We start from the raw sequence: 20,002 nt of genomic DNA, 5'->3' as shown, positions 1-20,002 counted from the left end.
CGTGGTTCATGACACAGCCTGAGTTATGTCGGCGACCGGTTCGCGAGGGGTTGGCGGTGGGGTTACGTTGATGGTCACTCGGATTAGCCCTTGCTGTACTGAGCTACCGCCTGCAGTGCCTCATCGCCGGCTGGTGTCAACAACGAGAACACACACACCCTGTCTACACCAAAACTACAAGCGTTCACCGCACACGCGTCGCCGCCGCTTTTAAGCTTTTGTGAAATTGCTTTCTTTTGCCGCGGAGAACCGCCTTATCTTAACTACGCGCCTGAAATCCTTCCAGGCGGGCGTACACAATATCAAGCGTTTCGAGAAATGCCCGTGGAGTAGAACTATGGGAAAATTCGGAGCCCGGGATGTCGATATCGTCGCCGTTGTGTTAGTACGCCGTCGCGTACTGCAGTCCCCCGTTGGGGGAGGGGGGGGGGGGCGGTCTTACTACGATAACATGGCGACAGCGTTTACACTCTATGTATTTACGCGAGGCTCGAGTATTTGGGGATAATGCTGCCGGTTGGTGTGTCCCTTTGTGCCTGATATTATCGCCCGTGACGCCAGCGAGTGAGATGGCGACAGGCATGACTGCTCAGTAAACAGGCGTCGGCGGCCATGTTTTGCTGGTTGAAGCGAACCCCCTTGTCCTTGACAGCGAGCGGGGAAATGCGAAAAAAAGATTGTATCGGCCGTTTTACCAGAACTAGCGACGAGTGTCGTCTGCGGTTTCCGGCAACTATTTTGCCATAATCGTGAGCTTAGCGAGGAAATGATTTTTGCTAGCCACAGAACACTACCACGAATAAAGGGAATGCTTGAACATGTTTTTGTTCTGGATATATATCAGGGATATATATGAGAGAGAGAGAGAGAGAGATGAAGGTAGAGCGGAAGAGTTAATAGCATATAGTGTCGCAGGAGAATAAAGTAAACAAAGTTCCTAGTGGCCGATGGCTGCATGATCTTTTCTCGGATCACTAGTCCGTAATATGATACCTCTTTGTACACAGTAGTTTCTCCTTAATTTAAGTGTGTGAACGATTTCTTTAGTTATCATTGGCCTCATCTGAATAAAAATATATAAAAGATGCGTGTTGGTTTCATGAAACTGGAACTCAGAGTCAGTTCTTGTATAAAACACTGCTAAGTGTAGGCTTTGAAAAAGGACCCTACTTTGGGGAGTTGTATCTTCTTTCTCAATAAAATGATGCAACATATTTTTAATGGAAATGAATGCCGAAATAGAGTATAACAGGTTACCTAAATTTAAAAAAAAAATCGAGGGTGGTGTTTTTTTTTTATTCGCATCGGAATTTTTCTTTGTTTGATTTTTTTTCCATGTTTGACTAAATATATCCTAACTATTGTATCACACAGATACCTTAGTTATTTTTTAAATATTAGCTATATATTAGTAGAATAATATCTGCAAATTATACCATAATGATTACATTATTTCATGAGATACAGACCTCCAAAGTTTGCCATTTGTCGTTCGAGCAGGCATGTTTGTCAATTTTTAGAAAATAAATAAATTTTAAATAAATATGATTACTTTATATTACAAGCAAGCTATACCCATAGTTGGCGCCTAAAACGTATTAGAGTTCTCCTAATGTTATCGCTTTAGTTATTCACTCTCAAACGGGCCCCCTCCATCAGTGCGCTTTAATCCAACTGTCCACCATTTCATGCCTTACGATTTTTCCTGTCCCCAAGTATTTTTTCTAAGTTTGGATTCGTTCATACCAGACACTAGACAATAACATATAAAAACATCAGTTGATTTGAAAATGTCGACTAGCCATCCTTTGGTCGATCTTATCTGAAATCACCCTATACCGTATTTTCACGATATTTCCCATAACGTAAAAGCGTCGGCGAAAAGGTTTGGCGTAGAAACAGTGTTCACATCCGATTTTAAGTTATGCAAGCTTACACATTTTGAATCGAAACAGGAAGTTTGCCAGAAGGCACATCGCGAGAAGTCCGTACTGTGTGAGAATTCTGTGGTTTATGAGATTCCTATGGAGTGTGTATTTAAATACGTAGGTCAGACGTCGAGATGTCTAAATGATAGACTGACGGAACACAAACGGAATGTGAAAAACAACGTGTCCGATTCCGAGTTAGCCAGGCACCTTCTAAAGTGTAATAATTGTAAAGCGAACTGGTCTGAAACGGAAGTAATTCACAAAGAACGCAATGATATGAAATGTGTAGTCCAAGAAACGATTCGTATAAAAACGTCTGGCAACTGTATAAGTCAGGCGTCATTGCAGTTTGGGAACGAATGTAAACAATTTCTACGCTTGTAAAGTTTTTTTTTTTTTTTTGTAGTATTAGTGTTGTTTTTCTGTGTATCCTTGGACTTGTTCGAGAAAGTCGCAGTGTTATCCATTTGTGGTTCGTGGTAGGAGGGCAATGTCGTTCTCATTTTTGGAGATGGCCCCAGTTCCGGCTGTTAGCAGTGTATAGTATTGTTTCTTTTGACTGAGTGATTTGTTGGAGGAAACGCACCTTTGAAGGTCAAACCCTTTCTTTGTGTTCAGTAGTGATTTCACCTACGTTCGCTGGGTGGCTGTGGTTATGCTAGAATGTGACTCTTTGTGTGAGTGTCCCACAGCCGAGTTCAAGGGAGATAAGAGAAGGTTTACCCAAATGTCATTGTCCTCTTGTCATGTCTGTATTTTTTTTTTTTTTTTTTTGTAGAGACGGCGTTGGAGATGGGGTGTATAAAGCGAGTTCGAAATAAACTTTGCAGCTGAGTTTGAGACGTTGCCTCCTCTTTTACTACCTTCTGTTGTGTACTCTTTTCTGCCCCAGTCTCAGGTTTACAGTCATGTTTAACTTAATTACTTTTTTTGAGTAGCTTGTACATGTCTGGTGCCAGGAAAGAAAAGAAGGGATAAAACATGCATCGCAATATTAAGAGGACGTCAGATGCATCCCATACATTCTGGCAAGCGCCCCGTTTGTCGGCAGTGGGCTACGGACACTGAGCGTAATTGTCAGTTGTAAGTCAACGTTTCAACTACCTCGTTGCATCAAAAGAGAGGTCAAATGAAAATCACGTTATCCAGAATGCACCGCATCATTTGTCACTTGCGCAGTGGACTAAGTAAATTACTGGTCGATCTTCTGTTTTTGAGGCAGAAAATATTGAAGAGAACCACAGTCGCAAAAGCTCACAAACACACAGTTACCGTGTAGCCTACTCCAGATCTCGCCGTAACCGATGGTTGTGCTAAGCTGTGCGATGGTAACCGCGCGACTGCGCGGCGTCCATTTGCAATCCATGGCCCCGTCGCGTTCATGCGCGTGCGCAGACATTTGCCAGCATTTTGCCAAATCTTCGCCGAACATTCCTTCAAAATATCGGCATGGGAGGTACTTTGCCGAATCTGAAGTTCGGCAGATTCGGTCCATCACTAACTTTTACGGCGTGTGTGTGTGTGTAGGCATTGTAAAAGAGTGTGGGAGGGGAGCAATTGTGTATGCGCACTGAACGCCTTGGTCACTGGCTCCTTTCACGGTGCAGACGATAGACCCCCTAGCAACGACGACCTCGCCGGATTGACTGCTCGGCAACGCGCGGGAACTTAAAGGGGCAGTGCAACGATTTTAATGTTAAAAGAATTGCCAGTTTCCATTTTTTATGTTCTTTATACAAGCCCCAATGACCAAAAACGCGTCACCTTTCCCCAAAAAACTGCTATTCTGCTGCGTAATCGCAAGGCAAAAAACGAATTATCTGCCGATCTGCAGCCACCAGTGGCGGCTACGGGAATTAAAATGACGGCGTCTCTGGGGGATGCCCGGAAGTCAACAAACCCTGTCCCCCTCCGCTGCTACACTCGCCGTCAGCCCCGTGGCGAACCGCCCTTTGTGTCCATCGCTCGCCGCGACCTTCGACGAGGGTAATCCTTTGAAAGTCGACAGTCGCGGAGGTTTAAACGTAAACATTTTCGACAGAGGTATGTCTGGTTAGGGAGGAATTGACATAGTTTTTGCGGACTATAACCAAAGTTTTATTAAAAACACATAAACCCGACGTTTCAGCACCCGATCGGTCCCTTGGTCATGGGTGACTGTAGGCGGGGGCGCGGTGGGGAAGGTTGCCTAGGCGGTTGGCCTTGCTAAGGCTTAACCCAGAGGGCGCGGGGGAGGGGAGCGCGGTGTGGAAGGTTGCCCGGGCGTTTGGCCTTGCTAAGGCTTACCCCAGAGGGCGCGAAGTCCAGACACGTACGCGCTCGGGAGAGTGCCCTTGGACCGGTTCACGTACTTGTTCGTTGTTTGGATAAACCAGGACTCTAGATGAAGGCGTTTCCTCCAATGTCCCTCGGTGACCGCGATCTGGGTCTCGTCGAGTTGAGAAAGAGTGCCCCGTTTTTTGCTCGTGCTCTGCCAGGGCCCTGGCCTCAGTGTCTTTCTTTCTCACGTCGTATTTGTGTCGTCCAATACGATCCGGGAAGTTTTTCCGTTGGCCCAGATAAGCGACCGGGCAATCCGCCCGGTCGCTTATGTGTATTCGTAAGGAACTTGTCTTCAAGGGTGCTCTCCGACAGAAACATCCGTGCTGGCAAAAGGACGCGGGTTCAACGTCCCGAGTAAGCCTCCCATTCCCGCTATGGCGGCCGCCATTGAAGACGGTATTCGTAGACTGGACCCCTCTCTACAATTAGAGGTTCGGCTCAAGGCTACCGGGAATATTGCACAGGTGCACCGTCGCCAGCATAACATTTCGTCCGCCGAACACCGCGCCCTTCGTAGCCTGAAGGAAAACGACGCCATCGTGGTTCTGCCCGCAAAGGCAACGCAACGGTGGTCCTGGGCAAGAGCTCCTGCAACCGAAAGGTGACGGATATGCTCTCTACTTCGGCGTATGCGCCCCTACAGAAAGACCCCACCGGCAAGATCCAGAATACCTAAACAGGGCCCTGTCTATCATTTTCAAGGAGCACCCGGATTCACGCAGCCTTTATCTTAGGTTAATCTGTCGCAACGGGTCCGCTCCCGCTTTGTACGGTCTACCGAAAATCCGCAAGCCGGAGGTACCCCTCCGCCCCATTGTGGACTTCACTACTTCCCCACTACGTGAAGTTTCGGCGTACCTGCACCAGCTCATCTCCCCCCTTACTGGAACCACGGACACATACTTGCGAGATTCGTGTCACTTCATCGATCTCGTCAAAGGACTAAAGGTGAACGCCGACGAATCTCTGGTTTTCTTTGACGTCTTGTCACTCTTCACGAATGTGCCGGTGCCCTGGCACTTTCTGTGGCCCGGACGGCCCTTTCCGCCGATTCCGGGTTAGCAGAACGAACCTGTCTGTCCGTGGACGAAATCTGCCGCCTTCTGGAGCTGTGTCTCTCGAGCACATACTTCTCGTTCAATGGACGCTTCTACAAGCAAACGAGTGGAACTGCCATGGGGGCTGCAATCTCCGTTACCATGGCCGACCTCACGATGGAGTAGATCGAACAAAGAGCTCTTTCTTGCCTTAATCCAAAGCCCAAGACCCTCCTCCGGTATGTGGATGATTGTTTCTGCATCGTCGAAACCAGTGAGGTTGAAAGCCTGTGCCAGTGTTTGAACTCCGTTGAACCGTCGATTCAGTTCACGGTGGAGCGAGAGACAGACGGCGTGCTCCCGTTTCTAGATGTGAGCGTCAAGAGAGCTTCTGACGCGCTCAACCTCGCGGTATACCGAAAACCTACGCACACCGGTAGATATCTGGACTTCGAGTCGTATCACAACACATCGCGCAAGGCCTCAGTGGTCAGTGCCCTTTTCCGACGGGCGCTGTCTATGTGTTCTATGGAGGAGGCCCTACGAGAAGAAGTTAAGAACAAAGCTGATCTAGTTAACAATGGTTACCCAAAGCGGTTCATAAACGACATCTACATACGCCTACGCCGCCCCCCTGTAACTCCGACCTCGAGACCCTCTAATCGGATCTGTCTCCCTTAACTGAAGAATGTGAGTGAGACCGTCGGACGCATCCTTCGGAAACACGGCATTGCCGTCTCCCACAAGCCCGTGTCTACCATTCGTCGGCGGCTTCCTCTCTCCAAAGACAGACCAGGAAGGGAAAGGGCTCAAGGTCTCGTGTACCGCGTGCTTTGCGCGGATTGCCCGGTTGCTTATATGGGGGAAACGAAAAACTTTCCGGATCGTATTCGACGACACAAATACGACGTGAGAAAGAAAGACACTGAAACCAGCGCCTGGAAGAGCACGAGCAAAAAACGGGGCACTCTTTGTCCCTTGACGGGACCCAGATCGTGGCCCCCGAGGGACATTGATGGAAACGCCTTAAAGGGGCAGTCAAGTGGTTTTTGAGTTCGTGTTTTGATAATGACAGCTGAATTTAGACGCCTTAAGTATCCCTAAAAACCAAAAAGTATAGTCATACGGTGATTATTTCTTTAATAAAAATGTAATTGAAGGCCGCCAAACCTCGGATCCATCCGAAAACGAAACCACTCTCATTGGTCGTCGCACGCTTATCAAAAGGATCTCGGGCCAATGGCGTTGGACGACGTTCCGTCGCGCAGTGATCCCGAGGTAGCCGCATCGGCCGAACCTCTTTGTCATTCGAGCTCCGATCATGGCGGAGTTTTCTACGCTCGAGGACCTGACGCCGTTAGAGGTTGAAGTTCTTCGGCGGACAGCCGACCTGGGGATGATTTCCTATGACGCCACTCCGACGTGCGATGTGGACGATAGCAGCGCTTCGGAGTCATGTTCGGGTTCCGAGGACGACGAAACGCAGACCTTTTCGGGCGTTCTTCGATTTGCGGTTGGGGCAAGTCGTAACCAAACCAATGTTTGACATCGCAGCGTTACCTCTGGTACGTGATGTCAAGGGGACGCACTGCTACTCAATGCCGTAACAGAATATAGACAGACAGTTTCCTAGTCTAAAGCTTTATTATTTTTTCTTGATAGGCTTGCAGGGTACAGCGAATGAAAAAAATAAAATAAAAAGATGCAGCGCCGTCTTGGACGATCACGACTCTAATACACGACATTGCAATAGTACAAATATCGCCACACGCCTTTTCTACGATTATAAAAGACAATGTAATCTTAGCAGCGATATGGCAACGTAGAAATATGATTTCGTGATCAGATAGACGTTGTGAGCGTTCAGGATTGCTAACACTAATCACTTTTCTCCGGTGATGAAAACGCGTGAAAATTCGTATCCTTTATACGGTACGCGCCAGTAATACCTTGAACTTGAGCACACGCATGAAATGCGCTAAATCAGAAATCCGGGCGATGTTCGAGGACACAAATGCTTAGAAAGCACCACTGTAGTCGAAGTAAACAAACACGACGGCACGGGCGTTTCTGCTATCTTGAGAGTGCTGCCACGACATCGCCGCACGAGGAGGTGGGTGTTCCCTTCTAGTACGTGCTGGGTTATCATAGCGAAACACGACGAAAACTCACAGTCAAGGATAGCGCTTTTACGCGGAACGATCAGCTTTCACCAGGCCGTCCATTCCGACGATCACCACCGTCGCCAAGTTTGCGGATAGAAGGAGCCGGCCTGCAACGCGCGGAGATACGTGCGCTTCCGCGCATCCCTGGGGAACGGGAAATTCACCCCCCGCGGAGGAAGGCAAATAGAAAACGTAGTCCCTTGTTTGTGAAACGATAATTGCGCTATCGCGTATTCTAAGCTAGAAATATTTTACGTCTTGTGAAATTATCATGCACAACATATTTAAATGAACTGAAAATTGTTTTTTTAGCGAAAGTTTAAAAAGACCGCCAAAATTTTCAAACATACGATAATTTCATTGGTCCTCGCAAGTACAGAAAAGAGTCCGCACGTATTTTATTCCTGCGTGATTAATAGGCCTTTCTGCCTTCTAAAACTGAACATACTCATTCACTGACACTTCCTTAACACCATCGCACCAAAAAGTAGCTTCTCCAAAAACCGCTTGAGTGTCCCTTTAATCTAGAGTCCTGGTTTTTCCGAGCAAGAACGTGAACCGGTCCAAGGGCACTCTCCCGAGCGCGTACGTGTCTGGACTTCGCGCCCTCTAGGGTAAGCCTTAGCAAGGCCAAACGCCTGGGCAACCTTCCACACCGCGCCCCCCTCCCCAGCGCCCTCTGGGTTAAGCCTTAGCAAGGCCAACCGCCTAGGCAACCTTCCCCACCGCGCCCCCACCTACAGTCACCCGTGACCAAGGGATCGAGCGGGTCCCAAAACGTCGGGTTTATGTGTTTTTAATAAAATTTTTGTTAGAGTCCGCAAAAACTATGTCAATCGCGGAGGATGCGGCTGGGGTCTCTGAAGAGAGGGCCCAAGGAAAAACCTCGTGAACCCCCAGAGATGTCACTCGAAAGTCGGCGTGGAGAGTTGAGAGGCACTTCGACCTTCGATTTGTTTCATTTTTTTAATAAGAACTAGCGCTCGCAAGAAAATGCGGCTTTCGGTTTTTCGTTTCATAGGTGACGCAGATTAATTTCCGCAGTTAATTGGCCAAAGTCTAAAAATCGTTGCACTGGCCCTTTAAATTTCGGATTTGGACCGCGCGTGTATCACTCGAAGCGCGTCAATCCACCCCCGCGCCTGCGTTCACGCCGCGACGACAGTGTGTGGCTGCTAATTATAAATGTATTAACCTACTTAGGCCCCCCCCCCCCCCCCCCCTCCCGTACACGCCGCTTTGCGGCGTCCAGTCGGCAACCCAAGCTCCGCTGTCCGCCACGCACTTCCGTAAATAGAGTCCCATACGATTTAGTTCAGCGATGCTTCGTCAACAGCATTCGTTTTTTAGTGTTAATTGTAAAACATAAATGTCGTAAATATCGCCAAATGCCTCGACCAAACAAAATGTTCTAGGAAAAAAATAAAAAAAAGTAAGCCCACACCATAAATAGAACCGGGGTTTGATACGTGTGAGGGAGACATCTTACCACTAAGTTACGCTACCTCTTCGGAAACTCGCATTGTATTCGCTGCCTATGTTGACGGCAGCAGCGCCTATCTCCACGAACCACTCAATCCGGCGCAGACTTGTACGTAACGCGTTACAAGTAATTGATTACTTGTAATCAATTACAGTTAAGTGTAATTTTGTAACGCTTCAATTACATTTGTCAAGCTGTAACGCTCGGAGTAATTCAATTACTTTTTTTCTGTAATCAATTACACAATTACCAATTACATTTTTCATCCCACAATTCTTTTTTCTCACAAAAATCAGCATAGTCACTCAGCCATGGAGCAAAAATGATTGACATTTTTTTAACATCTAAAAAAAATAAAACTAGGATTAGTCGGCAAATCCTTTTTTCTTTTGCGCCACGCTCTTCTACAAGCGCGCCACCAGCCTTGGCTGGGGAGTCCCGGATCTCGTTGCAGATTGCTGATAAAGTCGACGGGAAGCGGGAACTCGCTATTGACTTTTTAGTGGGCTTTGTTCCTTAGGTCGACGCGTCAGCTACACGACAAGGTGCGGGTCTGAAAACAAAAAAGGGAACAATAACCAAACAAAATTGTGTACGCAATATTTTACTGTGTATTTGTGTATTTCTGTCATCGCAATAAGAAGTAACGTGAAAGTAACTTGAAAAGTAATCAATTACTTTGCAGTAATTGTTCAATTACTTCTGGGAGGCAGTAATCAGTAACGGTAATCGGTTACTTTTTTGACTGTAGTAATTGTAATTGTAATCAGTTACTTTTTTTCAGTAACGTGTACAAGTCTGATCCGGCGTGAGCGTCGTTGCTAGGGTTTGTATCGCCTGCGCGTTAAAAATAGTCCCGCGCGGGTCGGGGGGCAGTGCCCTTGGCATTCCTTGGGCGCCGCCCGCCAGTGTTTGCCCTGCCCAGTGGCGGCCGTCTCAGGGGGACAAAACACATGCCTTGCCCCCCCACTCTGAGAACTGAGGGGGCAAGCGCCCCCCTTGCCCCCCCGGTTGGTACGCCCATGTTCGGCCTAGAACGTCGGGCGCGTAGAACACTCGTAACTCGATCAGACGAAACAATTCTAGATTTTGCAAAAACACCAAGAAAAAATAGTAAATAAAAGAACGCTCCGCTCGCTGGAATCGAACCCAGATCCTCCGCGCGACAGCCAAGCACGATAATTATTCGGCTACGTACGCTCTCGCTCAGCGATGTGCGTGGCATTACTCCCCCCTTTTGAAGCACATCGTCTAGATGCGGTGCGCCGGGAAACATAACGGCAAAACAAAACAAAGATAGCGGGAAACTACAGAGACCTGTAAAGCACAATCCTATCAAGCGTAGTACCAGACGCACTTCACAGTCCTATCGATCGTAGTACGGCTTGAGGCACACAACGTGGACGACCTCCGGTCGTGGAGGGCGGCGTGACCAAGGCCGTGTTCCGTCGGGCATCACCTCGTAGTTCAGGGCCATGAGTGGACGAAGCACTTTGTAGGGTCCGAAGCAGCGCTTCGGCAGTTTCTCGCTTAGACCGCGTCGTCGTATCGGGGTTCAAACCCACAGACGGTCTTTGGGCTTGAAGCGAACGTCGATACGGCGAAGGTTGTACCAGATAGCGTCGACACGTTGTTGATCTTGAATTCTTAGTCGGGCGAGCTGGAAAACTTCTTCGGCTCGTTGAGCAACCACCCGGGCGTCGGGGCTCCCATCGTCAGCTGATTCGTTGGGTAGTATCGCGTCGGGCATGGTCGTTACTTTTCGGTCATACCCCAGCTGAAACGGTGTTATTCCTGTGGTCTCTTGCATCGCTGTGTTTTAAGCAAACGAGACGTAGGGTAACTGCTGCCCCATGTCTCGTGCTCTACGTAGAGATACATGGAGATCATATCGGCGATAGTTTTGTTTAGTCTTTCCGTTAGTGAAATTGTCTGCGGATGGTACGCAGTGGTTTGGATGTGGCCGGTGCCACTGAGACGAAGGATCTCTTGCGCCAGCTGGGCCATGAACAATGATCCGCGGTCTGTAATGAGGACTTTGGGGGCGCCGTGCCGGAGGACAATGAACTCGACGAAAAACTTGGTGTCTTCAACAACCGTACTTGATGGAAGGGCTTTCGTCTCGGCGTACCGTGCCATCGGTTTCCCGAATTCGACGGCGGGAAAGGGCAAAGTAAATTAATTCCGACCTGCTGGAACGGCTTGGACAAGGAAGGGGGGGGGGGGGCAATCGGATGCGAAATTTCTGATGGCTTCGTCGGCGGTTTCTTGTGTCGGTGATACTCGTGGCAGGATTGAGTGTAGAGGTGAACGGTTTTCGGTAGCCTCGGCCAGTAGTATTTTTTCGAATCCTGGTGAGTGTCCTGCTGTAGTCAAGGTGTCCAGCCGTTTGGTCGTCATGACATCTTTCTGGAAGATTTCTCCTCGAAGGCTGGAAAAAATAACCATCAGCCATGCTTTGTTGTTGTTGACGAAGTTCTCTTTGTACAGAACTCCTTGCCGTAGGGAGAAGGTAGGCAGGATTCGTAAGAAAGCACGGGTAACCGTACTCGCTTGTCCCTCCAGGTGCTCGATGAGCTTTCTCTGTTCAGGGTCGTCTCATTGGAGTGCTGCAATGTCACTGACATCCAGAGTGCCGAGGAAACACTCAAAGCCCGTTCACACACCTGCGTTCGGAGCGACCACAGTGCTTACGAACGAATGCAACCGCTGCGAGTTCAACGACAACTGTGCGCGACGTGTACACACATACGCGACCGCATGCAACCACACGAATCAACAGCCAATGAGAAACAAGCCTCAGCTCTTGCTTCTAGCCAATAGTAAGCAGCCCAGCTACGCTTACAAACATGGCGAAGACGCGAGGTCCTCACCGGAGCAGCCGAAAGTTTCGGCTACGGCGTACAGTCATGAAGATTTGCTGTGCGCCTAAAATAGCTGTGTAAAGGCTGGTTCAGACATTTGAACCGAACCCGTTATCCACGACTGCGTCCGTTATGACCGGAGCGACCGCTCTGCGCCGCGTGCATACTCGTGCAACTACTGCAACAAGCGCGGCGGGTCGGCAGCACGGCGACCGTATCTCGGCTGCCGTCGGCTCTTTCAGTGGTGCCTCTAAAAAGAAGGGGACGCGCTGCCACTCACTTGCGTGACAAAAAATAGACAGACCGTCTTCTATGACTTCAAGTTTTTCTTCTTTTTTTTTCAGGATACGTTTGCAGGGTAGTGCATTCAAAAAAGAAAAAGATGCAGTACGTCGTCTTACACGACCGCGACTTTAATACACGACTTTGCCAACAGTACAAATCTCGCCACACGCTTTATCTACGATTATAAAAGACGATGTAATCTTAGCTGCAATATAGCAACGTAGAAATATAATTTCGTGATCAGGTAGACGTTGCGAGCGTTCAGGATTGCTAACACTAATCACCTTTCTCGGGTGATGAAAGCGCGCGAGAATTCGCATCCTTTATACGCACCAGTAATACCTTGAACTTGAGCACACGCATGGAATGCTTCAAAAAAGAAACCCGGGCGATGTTTGAGGACACAAAAGCTAAGAAGTCACTACTGTAGCCGAAATAAGCAAACAGGACGACACGGGCGTTTCTGCTGTCTTGAGAGTGCCGCACGAGACCGCCGCACGAGTAGGTGGATCTTCCCTTCCAGTACGTGCTGGGTTATCATAACGACACACGACGAAAATTCACAGTCAAGGATAGCGCTTTTACGGGGAACGATGAGCGTTCACGACGCCGTCCATGTCGACGATCACCGCCGACGCCATGTTTGCAAATAGGAGGAGCCTGGCACGACCGTCATGCAACGCGCGCGACCGAGCTCTCCTCGACCTGTGATTGGTCTGTCGCTCCGGTCGTTTCCGAACGTAACGAAAAAGTTCAGCCCGGCTCAACTCCTTGCGTTGCGAACGAACACGAACGAAACGACCGTTTGGCGCTTCGTTGCTATGGTAACTCGTCGTTCCAACCGGTTGCATTCGTTCGTAAGCGTTGTGGTCGCTTCGAAGGCAACTGTGTGAACGGGCCTTAACTCGTCATTTAAACCGGTTGCATTCGTTCGTAAGCATAGTGGTCGCTCCAAACGCAACTGTGTGAACGGGCCTTCATCGTCGTCGTCTTCGATGCAGGCAGGACCGGCTTTGACTGGGGCCCATGACAAGCAGTCGGCGTCATTGTGCTTCCGGCCGGGCTTGTACACCACAGTCATGTCAAACACGGCAACGCGTCCAGAGCGGTCCTTGAGATTCGCGAGCCAGCAGACCGAGTGCTGGTCTGTGGCCAGGCGAAAAGGACTTCCGTACAAATATGGGCGGAACTTCGTTATTGCCCTGACGACAGCAAGGCACTCCTTTTCACTCGATGAATAGTTCTTCTCCGTCCTAAACAGCGTGCGACTCGCGTGTGCGATGACTCGCCCTGCCTCGTCCTGGCTTTGAACTAGCACCGCGCCAAGTCCGGTGTTACTGGCGTCCGTGTTTGTCTCTGTTTCAGCAAGCTGGTCGAAATGGCCGAGAATCGGGGCCGTATGGAGTCTTTTTTTTCTCTCACTGAATGACCGAAAGTGTTCTTCTGCCGATTCAAACTTTACAGCATCCTTCGTGAGTAGCGTCAGCGGCACGGACAGCTTGGCGAAGTCCCGAACAAACCGTCTGTAGTGGGCACAGATTCCGAGAAATCTTCCGAACGGCATCATTTTGAATTCGTACAGTCAGTCGGGATTGACGAAGGCAGTTCTCTCGGGGTAGCGAGAATGGAAAAAAAGTTCCACGCTAAATTTAGAGGGGAAATTCCGCGCTAAATTTAGCGTGGAACTTTTCCCGCTAAATTGAGTGGGGAATGTTTCTGCTAAATGTTGCGGGGATTTGTTCCGCCAAATTTAACGGGAAATCTTTCCCGCTAAATTTAGCGGAGAATTTTTTGCTCTAAATTTAGAGGGTAATTTTTTCCGCTAAATTTCGCGGGGAATTTGTCTACTACATTTAGAGGAAATTTTTTTCTGCTAAATTTAGTAGGGAATTTTTCACTAAATCTAGTGGGAAATTTCTCCTCTAAATTTAGCGGGGAATTTTCCCCGATAAATTTAGTGGGGAATTTTTTCTGGTCAATTTAGCGGGGAGTTTTTTCGCTAAATCTAGGGTGCGATTTTTTCCGCTAATTTTAATGGAGAATTTTCTCGCTAAATTTTGCGGGGAATTTTCCCCCTAAATATAGTGGGGAAGGGTTTCCCGCTAAAATTAGCGGAGACTTTTTTCGCTGAATAGAGCGGATAATTTTTTCTGCTAAATTTAGAGGGAATTTTTTCCGCTAAATGTCGCGGGAAATTTTTTCCGCTAAATTTAGTGGGAAACGTTTTCTGATCAATATGGCGGGGAATTTTTCAGCTACATTTAGCGGGAAAGGTTTCCGCTAAATGTAGAGGGGAATTCGTCCGCTAAATGTCGCGGGGAATTTTTTTTCGCTTAATTTTAGGTGGAATTTTTTCGCTAAATTTAGCGTGCAATTTTTTTGTTGCTCAATTTGGAGGAAAAGTTTTCCCGCTAAATTTAGCGGAGAAATGTTTTTGCTATATTTAGCGTAGAAATTTACCCATTATGCAACGCGCGGTGACGTCACGAGTGACGTCATTAGGAAAAACGTCCCATAATGCAATTCGCGGTTACCCCGACGGCGACGGCGACGTCGACGCCGCTCAAGCTGGAATCGAGCGCCTAAAAGCTGCGCATTAAAGAAAAAAGTGTTTCTTAACCCTGGCGAGGAGGCGTGCTATCGCCCATTATATAGGATACAGCCGTTACCATTTATCCGTCCATACACAATTTAACTTGATGATTCTCATTTTTCGTGTTTATAACACAAAAAGATGCCCATTTATGCCGTAATTAGTTGACCTACTTCATACCCCCTTCCCGTTTCCTTTGCGCCGCTGGCATCGAGACTCTCCCCCCTTTTTGGCGGGTCCCCAAGGGGTCCGCGACAGTTCCATGCTTGGGATCCACTGCCTTATACTAAAAGGCTCTTTACGTCGACTAACGCAACGCGCGCCGGCGCAGACCGACGTTCGTCGGCCACTACGCGTCGCGGAGAAGCGCCCGAACGATGGTGTTTACAGTCCAGCGTAGACCAACGCTGGTCCACCGCGCCCAGACAAACTGCCCCACTTTGCGCATGCGGGTCTACGTAGCAACCGCATAGTCTCTACGGGTGATCCATGGGCGGTAGCTTGCGCCACCTAGCCTAGAGGCAATCGGTCAGTGTGGTTTGTCCTCGTGTTGTCATGTCACGCTTCAAAACAACCATTCGGGGTAGCGGTTAGCAGTCCAAAAGCAAGCAAATGATGGCGTTAACGAATTGTAAACCAACATTTATTTTCTCCTAAGCGTCACACAAACGTCAAAACAAAAAAAAAAAAAAAGCGCCCGATATTGCGTTTGTCGAACCTAGCTGCTTCGCAGGTTCGCCGGAATCATGCCAAGCGACTCCGGCGATTTTGCCGGAATGCTCCAATGAAATCAATGCACCCGATATTTTACAGAGACCTTTTTCTGACAGATAGCTGGTGTGTTATCATCATAGTAGACTTTCACGCTGACTTAAGAAACGGACAATGAAGAGAGCGGACGATACCTAAATTACGCCATGTGCGCGTTCGAAATTCTAACGGACTTTACAAACCCTATACAAACAATGTACGATTCAGTCCAACTGTCATCGCGTACTGCTATTATCGTTTACAAGCTGAGATCGTTTACAAGCTGAGACAGCTCAACTGATAATTTCTGAACGGCTAAATAATTCAGAGGTTTCACTGTGTCCACTGTTCCCGTACATTCGACGATGCTTTCTTTGATCGGGAATGACTGCAGGTGAGTGCGAATAGCACATGATTATAAATAGCACACACATTAGGTCATCCTTAATTATAATTAACCCTACCTTTGGCGCGTCATCGAGCTTCCACTTTTGCCGGCAGCCCAACACCACGGCCCACGACCAAAGGCTCGGTAGGTCGATAGGCCAATCGAGAATCGAGGGTTGCGTATCCTCAAAGCGGTCCACGTGGCCACGTCTACGCACACGCTCGCCCAGTCAAGCGCACGAACGTTAAAAACGCACACCAACACGGGAACACAAAAATGGCACACGACGGCAAGAACGACAGGTTCAGATCCCAGAAATGAGCATCTCGCACACTCCGACTGGCCCCGACGACCCCGCCAACCGGATTCCGGAATGAGGCATTGGCGCGAGTGCTTCTGGGATATCCTCCGTCGGCGACGTCGTCGTCCAAAGTTGAACATAGAGCATGTCCAAGCCCATCGTGAGCTACGCTGCGCCGCGTTCAACTTGACGTTGGAGTATAGACACCCCGTTCGCAGACAGCGTCAGCGCGCTTGAACGAGCGCGTCCGCTCGTTGACGTTACGTTGGAGTATAAAAAGCCCTTAAGAGTACAAACACAGTTTAATGACTGTTTCAGGCATTTCCGCTTGCAGTTACTGGAGCTCGAGGAACGATCCAGTAGCTCTCAGGGAAACTGTGCTTTATGTGCTGCAGAGCAGCCAGCTGATAATTCACGTGGGTGAGTCTATCACGTCACATTGTGACCGACCAATAATAGACAAAGAACAACATGGGTAAGGGCTTGTAATTGCTTATCCCAACAATTTCTGGAATTGCTTGTCACACGGCATCCCAGGCGTGTTTGTTTCAGTGACGTTGTTAGCACTGTCGAGTCAGTTTCTGTAAACGCAGCCAATGCAAATATTTAACAAAGAATACGTTTCTAGTACAAATTTGGTTATTGCTGAGCTCACATTCACTACGCCGTGAGCAGTGGGTGCTTTATGTCTACGAGGCACCTATGCCGAATGTACCGCAAAGGGTGAATTTGGCTTTCGCCGGAAAAACAGGGGCAAAAAGAATCCCAGTATAAGACTCCGTCGTTATCGATTAAGCTGACGATTCTGAATGTGCCAGTGACTGTGTCGCCACTTATCTAGAATGAAAAGAGGGAACCTTTAAGGGGCCATCTAAATTCACTCCCCCATAGCGCTCCCCTCCCGCACTTAGCACACATCCACGTAAAATGTATAGTTTTTTGCTTGCCTAGGGAAGTGCGCAGATAGATCTGTCTCGAATCCAGGCAACGTCGCCTCTAATCCAAGGAATAATTGCGTAATTATGCCAGGCGCCAAAGGCGCTCGGACTATCTAATTGCCAGAGTCCTAGCTGTCGGTTGACAGTGCCATTGGGTTCAAGTAAGGCGGGCGGCTGGCTTCGCCAATTATGCAGGGACCAACGCAAGAGTCCTGTGCCGTGCTCGCTTTCCCCTTGCATATTTTCAAATTAAGAGACTTGCGAAATATGTTACTTCCACCAGACTGAACCTTGCTTCTTCACATACACCATCATATTCGGGGGAAAAGCAACTGATTAGTGCCTCAAAGTGAACCACTCCCCTCTTTGTATTAGAATGAATGTTATAAACTTAATTTTTGCGAGGGCTAATAGAATTTTTTCCATTGATTAACCGGGTGCTGTCATTTAGAAAAAAGAGTATGATCATTACTTGGTCACGGAAAAAGTTTCTCTCCAGAGATGTTAAAGCACGGCATGAATGTACATAAACATTGGCGTATGTGGCACAAACACCACATCTGAAAAAAATTGGGTAATATATATCAAGCACATAAAATAGTAGTTCTTGTGTCCGATTTTAGTAGAATAACTTTTAATATTTTGAAATGAGATTTTGAAATGAGAAAATATGGTCCAACACGGGTTCAGTAATAGGTCTACATGAAAAGAAAAGTCATCATTTTTTTTTTCATTCATAGAAAAAGCTTTCTTGGGGTGGTGATTCAGCCATCTTCAGAAAAAACAAACGCTTTATTTACATATTACAACGCAAAGGAATAGCAATTGTGGAGGTGTCACTAGCTTGAACCGATGGATATCAGTTCAAGTCAGGAAACATGCGAACAATTACGTCAGGAAACATGCGAACAATTACGAGATCACTAAAATTAGACGGCACGAAACAACTGTTTCTGCGTCGCAGCACAAAACAACAAAACAAAAAAAATGAAACGTTTACAATCCCCTCTAACGCCAAATTACGGTGCAGCTCTTGAGGAGGAGGAGGAGGGGAAAGGTACAAAGAGGAGGGTATGCCCCTCCTCTTCATCCGTACCCTCGACTCCTCCTCTCCTGCTCCCTTCCCATTTAGCGGGAAATTTTTGTTAAATTTCCCGCCAAATTTAGTGGAAAAAGTTTCCCGCTAAATTTAGCGACCAATTTTTCTGCTGTATTCCCCGCTAAATTCAGTGGGGAAAATTTTAGAGGGGAAGTTCTTCCGCTAAATTTAGAGGAAAATATTTTCCTCTTAATTTAGCGGGAAAATTTTTCCGCGAATCTTGGTGGGAAAATCGGGGAAATTTTTCCGCTAAATTTAGCGGGTAATTGTTTTTTCGCTACATTCATTGGGGAATTTTTGCGCTAAATTTAGCGGGGAAATTAAGCCATAATGCAACGCGCGGTGACGTCACCTATGACGTCACTCGTGAGCCTCGCAACGTCATCATGGGAAACGTTCCCTAATGCGACACGTGGTTACGCAGACGCCGACGCCGATGGTGACGCCGCTGAAGCCGAACATGGGCGCCTAAGATCTGCGCTCTAAAACAAATAGTGGCATGTTAAAACGCTGGAGACTAGCCACAAGTGCGGTATTGTAGTTGAACTAACTTTAAAAACAAATTACTACTAAGTCAACAGTAGAAGCGGACGAGCCCCAATCATGTGGTGCTGAGATCAAGATGGGGAAGCATTTTTAATTTATTAGATCCATTATTACTACCTCCAAAGCAGCACTTCATTTTTGAGAAAAAACAGTAAATCTAAGTTCATTAGAAAGTTGTCAATTGTATTAAGAGAATAAAATACCCCTAAGAACCAAGTGAACCTTACGTTTTCAGGACCAATAACATAACATTATGGCCTGCTCGCAGGAGGTTTTATGAAATGAGTTTAAATAGACGTTTTTGCGTGTCATAGGTGCCATATCTACTTCTAAGGTACACTCTAAAAGAAGCCCGTGCGTCTACTTTCTTACACAGTACTGGGAGAGCCAATCACCGCAACTTACGGAGGCAGCTCAGCGAGTTACGATGGTGATGTTTAGACAAACAAAAAACGCAGTCTGAGTTGGGGCATTAGGCAGTACAAAACGTCACACTTGCATTGCTTAAAGTCAAAACTCAGACTGCGTTTTTTTAATCTAGACATATGTTTCGGCATCGTCATTCGCTGAGCTGTCTCCGTAACTTGCGGTGATTGGCTTAGCAAGTGCTGTGCGGAAAAGTAGACGCAGGTTTTTTTTTTTTTTTTTTTTTTAGAGTGCCTCAGTAAAGAAAATAAGAAGATATGTTCCATCTATTTTGAAAGGCACTGAAACTTGCCCGGCACGAGTGGTCTACCTTCGCGCTGTTCTTTTTTTTATCGTTCCTTCCAATATTTAACGTATTTCGAATCAGAGTTTGAGGCTGTACTTTCCAGACTACTACTTAACTCGTTACTGGTAACGAGTTACTTCTACCTAGTTACTTTATTCAGTAACGAGTAACGCACACAGTTACTTTAGAGCCAAGTAACGAGGAACAAAATTTCGTTACTTTTGACGAGTTACATGTACATCGCCGTTGAAACATTTATTTCTAACCTGAGTAGGCGTCTTTTGCGGCAAAGGCAGATGGGCAACTCGAAAAACAACTAAACAGTATGACTATGTGGCAACGTTTATCGCTGAACACCTTAGTTGAACTCTGCGCTGAACATGCCTTTCACGCTTTTAGAAACGTGAACCTTCTAAAATCGTATACAGACGGAATGTGAACCCGGAGTTTGCCAACACGGGAAGGCTCAGAACCAGTTGTCAGCTTAAAACTTTAGAAGCAGAGAAACCAAAGGAGATAGGGGAACCCCAAATTGGGAAGCTCTTCATGATGCACAACACTGCCGTTTCTTCAAACTTATCAGTTGAA

Source organism: Ixodes scapularis, unplaced genomic scaffold (assembly GCF_016920785.2).
Source record: "Ixodes scapularis isolate PalLabHiFi unplaced genomic scaffold, ASM1692078v2 PGA_scaffold0__279_contigs__length_252992795, whole genome shotgun sequence".
In the NCBI taxonomy this organism is placed as follows: domain Eukaryota; kingdom Metazoa; phylum Arthropoda; class Arachnida; order Ixodida; family Ixodidae; genus Ixodes; species Ixodes scapularis.
The sequence above is the reverse complement of the archived record's forward strand: the minus strand, read 5'-3'. Positions refer to the sequence as shown.